We start from the raw sequence: 5,442 nt of genomic DNA, 5'->3' as shown, positions 1-5,442 counted from the left end.
AAACCAAACGCGTTGCTATGGAGTTGATACCAACCCCCAGTGCATCCAGTCCAGTGGAGTAGAACCGCTGCATCGAGCTTGCTCTGCTGTGATCCAGACCGAAGCAAAACACCTGGCCTTGCTTCTGTGGTGCCCACGGTTCAAATGGCCAGCATTTAGGGACAAACTGTTTGCGATGCTCTGCTGACCACTGTCTACCATGGGATGGCCTCGCTGTTGTTGACAATATGGTGGCATAGCTCCCAGCGTTGCAGCAACTTGCAATTCACAGTAAACCGTACTTTCTCTAGGAAGCACGACTCAGAAAGCCTGACCCTGCTTGGTACTCGCCCTCGGGAGATCAAGGAAGATAAGGGCACAACGTGGGGTGAGGAAATCAGATGGTGCCCTGCCAGTGGGGAAAAGAGTATCTGGGGTCTTTAAAGCTTGTCTGAAAACAAGCTGCCACCTAAGTCCACAGGGCAGAAGCATACCAGCCTGTGTGATTCAAGGATTGTACACGAATAATCCAAACCAGGAGGGGGGAATGGTACTAGAGCCTAAATTCTAAATACCCAATTTACAAAGCCCCCTGGATCATAGTGGAACCCCAAAATCCGTTTGCGGGGTCCCTTCATGGATTGAGTATCCAGCAACTCCACTGACCACCGTCTGGGAATGTGAATAGTCTTACTATCGGGCACCGGGCATTGTAGAGCGGATTTTAACAGCTGCTCTTTGGCTGGAATGTAACACCTTGTCCTTCTAGTTCCCTATTGAACCATTCTGAATTTATTCTAGCTGTAAAAGTGTTTTCTCTTTTCGATTGGGGTGTTTCTCTGTTTTATTTGGTCGTTGTTTCTGGGTTCTTTTGGTTTTTGACTTTGTTTCACATGTTTTTCTGTTTAGTAAAGTCGAGATGGGGGATCTATGAATATAGATGAATACTGTACCTAGAGGCATAAAAAAGGAGCTTGGGGGGAAATGGGGAGTCGGCAGCAGTGGGCACAAGAAGGAAGAAAATGTTCCCCATTTGATTGCGATGATCGCACGGGCCCTCTGAATACGACTGGATAGTGAACTGTGCGATATAACACCTCGCAATAAAAATCAACTATTAAAAATAACATTTTAAACTAGTAAATGAAATACAACCTGAAATACTGCCCAAGCACCTGCAGCCTTACAGAGAGCTTCAAAGGAATTGATTTCATTGGGGGAGGGGGGCACACTAAGGCTTAGAAAATGCACTTAATATTTATGCATCTAAAGATTTTTTTTGTGAGGTTTCTAAAGAAATGCCTGCTCACCAAAAAAATACAACAATGAATTAAAGGTGAGAGTGTAAATTATTTCCAGTGACATATTGAAATTCTACAGAGCATGGGGTGTCCTCCAACATTTTTATGTCTCCCATTGCCAAAGTCAGAGAGTGTACTTCACTTAAACCAGGATGTTGGACTTATTTTTCTATACTTTTGGGAAGTAAAATGTGTTAGTCTGAGTTAACTAGAGAAACAAATCCAGAGTCACTCAAATATGTATAAGAAAAAGGTTTATCTACAAGAGCAATTGAATATTGAGAAAACATCCCAGCCAGTCCAGATCAGGTCCATAAGTCTGATATTAGCCCATATGTCTGATACCAATCTATAAAATCCTCTTCAGACTCACACACCACATGCAATGACTCTGAATGCAGGAAGATCACAGGCAAGTGGGTGGGAAGTCTTGTGGATCCAGTGGCATTGTAAGCATCTCATGGCTGGCAGGGGTCTCCACGTGGCTCCTCCAGCTCAGGGCACTGGTGTAGTCCCATGTGTCTTGTCAGCTGCAATGTCTCCCAGGGAGTGAGCCTCTGTCCCGTCTTTAGTGAGCTATTTATCTCCTTAGTGTCTCCAAATGAGGTCATTAAGCTGCATCCTGATTGACAGGCTAAACTCCACCCCTGTCCTTGTATGTCTCAAATTGACAACAGATTATCCAACCACCACAAAAAAAGACCCATGTTCCTAGTCTCTGCCCCACATCAGTCCCCTACCTAAGCCTATGGCCAGGGACTTCTCCATTTGGTCCCCATGGTTGGAAACCAAAATGTGGAGAGAGGCTTGGTACCCAGGTAGAAACAGCTGGGAGCTAGGGGCACTGGGAAGAAGTCTTGCATTCCTGGCCATCAGCACAGCCAGAGCTCTGGGAGTGTGTGTGTGTGTGTGTGTGTGTGTGTGTTTGGATGAGCAGGCACAACCAGCCCCAGTCCTCTCAGAGACCTGTTCAGGCTTTGGCTCTGCACCCTAACACTCTCTGGGCACAGGACATCAATAACTAGCATGGCCTTTATGTTAGGCCGAGTTGACTAGAGAAACAAATCCAATGCCACCGGATGTGTAAGAGAGCTTTATATCAAGAAGTAATTGTATATTAAGAAAATATCCTAGCCCAGTCCAGATCAAGTCCATAATCCGATATTAGTCCAGTAGTCCAGCACTAGTCCATAACTCCCTCTTCAGACTCACACAGCCACATGCAATGATGCGGAATGCAGGAAGCTCACAGGCTGGTGGGTGTAAAGGCTTGTGGATCCAGTGGTGGTTGAAGCATCACAAGGCTCTGGCAGCCCCCAGCATGGCTCTTCAGCAGGAAGGTGAGAGCAGAGAGAGAGAGGAAGTTCCCAGGATCCTCCTTATGAGAAGGCCATGCCCACCAGGGGGTACCATCAGGCTGTGACTGGGTTGGCAGGCTAAACTCTGCCTACATCTTCTCACGGGTGCCATGTTGGCACCAAAAAAACTAACTACTATTGCCTTCCAGAAGAGTCCGTTGTTAAGGGTGGCCTCTAGAGGTTCTGAATCAGTCAAGGAGGCTCCAGGTAAAAGGTGCTCGGGGAGTTGGTTGGTTGGGTGGGTAGGAGGTTGGTTAAATGGGTGGGTGGGTGAGTGGTTGGTTGGTTGGTGTGAGTGAGCAACCCTAAGGACACAGAGCCCAGGCAGCTCCAGTTCATGTAGAGACCCCAAGGAGCACATGAACCCCTTGATTACACACACACACACACACACACACACACGGGGAGGGGGATGCATTTTGCCTCCTTTCTCAGTGTACAAGTGGCAGTCTAAAATCCCTGTTGGATAAGAATTCATATGAGAAGAATTTTGCATCTGATTATGGCAGTGTGTTATCATAATGGAATGCTCTCCCTGCCCAGCCTGGCGTTCTGGGCCTCTCATCTTGCCAATAATTCTTCAGTTCCACAGTGTGTGTGGGTGGCTATGGGGACAGCTTCTAGGGCCTGGAATTAAAAAGAAAGATATGCTGACTAGTGGCAAGGAGGTGCTACCGCACCCCCTGCCACTCCACCCTCCCACAGAGACACACACGGAGGCACATGCCTTGTCCAGGCTGTCCTAGCCCTCTCTGCACACAGGCGTGGACTTGAACAGGGAGTTTCACACCCAGACAAGGGCGGCTGGGTGAAGTGCCCCCTGCCTTTGACGCCATGCTCAGCAGGCGCCAGAAGAGGAGAACAGTGTAGTCTTTAAACACCGCACAGTGTTCTCCTTGGAAATGCAGAGTCCGGAGCAAAGGGCTTTCTTTCACATACCAGAGGTGGGGTCCTTAATATCTGTCCTCTGACTTTGCTTCGTTGTCCCCACCCAACCCCAACCCCCGCCCCCACCCCTGAGCATCGTGATTTCACAAGATTCTCTGGAATTTCCCAAATCCCAGGAGAAGTTCTCAATGACCACGGGAGAAAAATAATATTTTTTCCCAAGTCATCAAGTGTCTAAAGGACTCTTAAGTGGGACACGGCGACAGGTTCTTTTCTTCCTCTACCAGAACGAAGCAAACCCAAACCACAAGTGCAGCATGAGGAACTCACGTTAGACAGGAGGAAACGTCCCCAGACGGGGAATGGTCTGTGCTGGAACCCATTCCTGAGTGGGGCAGGCGGTGCTGGCACACGGCAGGACATGAAGCCTCTGGGCCTCTGGGGGCTGGTTCAGTGGTGAGAACGCCATTCAGTTTGCTTCTAAGAGTGCCAGGCGTTAGTCTCTTGCATTCCAACTTTCCACAGGTCAACTCCCTCAAAACGTCAATCTCTGAAGGGTGAGCACTCCCTTCCCCTTCTTCTAGATCTAGAAGCTTCCAGACTCTCAAGTGTTTTATAGTCTCTGCCCCTCTTCCTTTCCTGCCCGAGGCACTGCCCACAACTGCACCCTGGGCAATATCCACCCTGGACGGTGTGTCTGCTCCACCTTGTTTTGCACGCCTCTTCTTCAGCATGCCTTCAATGGCAGGCCTGTGTTCAGCAGCCAGGCCAGTCCTCCTCCGCAAGAGGGTGGTGTCAGCAAACCCAGGATGCTTCCACAGCCAAGGCGCCTCAGGCCCAGGAGGCAGGAGCTGGGGATCCGCAGGAGGAAGGGCTCTGAGTCTGTGGACACTAGAGGGAGGGATCCCTGCCCAGAGGCCGAGAGGGTGGGAACTGGGGTGTGCTAAAGGCTGCCAGCAGACCTAGCCCAGGCACAGGCCTTGCCTAGCAGTGATCCATATTTCTGAAAACAACCTCACTTCAATGCTCCAGGAAAGGTTGGGGGATCAAGTCCACGCAGCGGTGCTTCAGAAGAAGGGGCTGGCCGTCTACTCCCAAGTGCAGGCAGTTCCCAGCTGTATGAAAGAGATCGCTCCTAAGTGGGCTTTTACTGCTTTCGTGGCTCCGGAAGCATTTAACACTCACCAATATGTTCAGCCTCTCGGGTTTCGCGGGAAGCGGCTCTCTCAGGTGTCACACGAGCTACCGCCTGGCAGGGGCCCGTGTAGCTGTGAGAACGTGGAGAAATGGACCTCATTTCACCAATCCTACCAGCAGAGAGTCCACAGGGGACATATGTGTCCCCAGTAATTATAGAGAAATCCCTCCCAAAAGAACCAAACTCACTCCTCCCATCCAGTCGATGCCGACTCATAGCAACCATTTGGGGCAAGGCCGCACTGACCCTGTTTTCAAGACTGTTTATGAGAGTAGAAATCAGTCTTTTCCCATAAAGCAGCGGTTCTCAACCTGTGGGTCGTGACCCCTTGGGAGGTGGTGGTCAAATGATCCTTTCACAAGGGTCACCCAATTCATAACAGTAGCAAAATAACAGTTTTGAAGTAGCAACGAAAATAAAGTTATGGTTGGGGGTCACCACAGCATGAGGAACTGTAATAAAGGGACGTGGCATTAGGAAGGTTGAGAACCACTGCCCTAGAGCATCTGGTGGTTTCAAACTGCTGATATTTCAGATCCCGGGCTGTAGTAGTTAAGTAATCTTCTGTCAATTTGAGATTTAGGAGGGAAGGGGTGGAGTTTAGCCTGTCAGATTGCAGCTTGATGACCTCATTTGGAGGCATGAAGGAGATAAATAAATGTCTCCTCGGGAGACATTGCAGCTGACAAGACACATGGCACTACATTAGTGCCCTGAG

The 5,442-nt window shown here is 49.3% G+C and overlaps 1 long non-coding RNA gene across 1 annotated transcript; it reads right to left on the bottom strand.

Moving 5' to 3' along the window:
* Positions 1 to 1,519: 1,519 nt before the first annotated feature.
* LOC142461654 (uncharacterized) lies at positions 1,520 to 4,298 on the bottom strand. Its single transcript, XR_012786912.1, has 2 exons — positions 3,857 to 4,298; positions 1,520 to 3,265 (listed from the first exon to the last, which is right to left on the bottom strand). It is a non-coding gene; the product is annotated as an uncharacterized LOC142461654 (long non-coding RNA).
* Positions 4,299 to 5,442: the final 1,144 nt, after the last annotated feature.

Source organism: Tenrec ecaudatus, chromosome 11 (genome assembly GCF_050624435.1).
Source record: "Tenrec ecaudatus isolate mTenEca1 chromosome 11, mTenEca1.hap1, whole genome shotgun sequence".
Lineage (NCBI taxonomy): Eukaryota > Metazoa > Chordata > Mammalia > Afrosoricida > Tenrecidae > Tenrec > Tenrec ecaudatus.
Note: the sequence above shows the minus strand (reverse complement) of the source record. Positions and strands in the feature narration are given on the sequence as shown.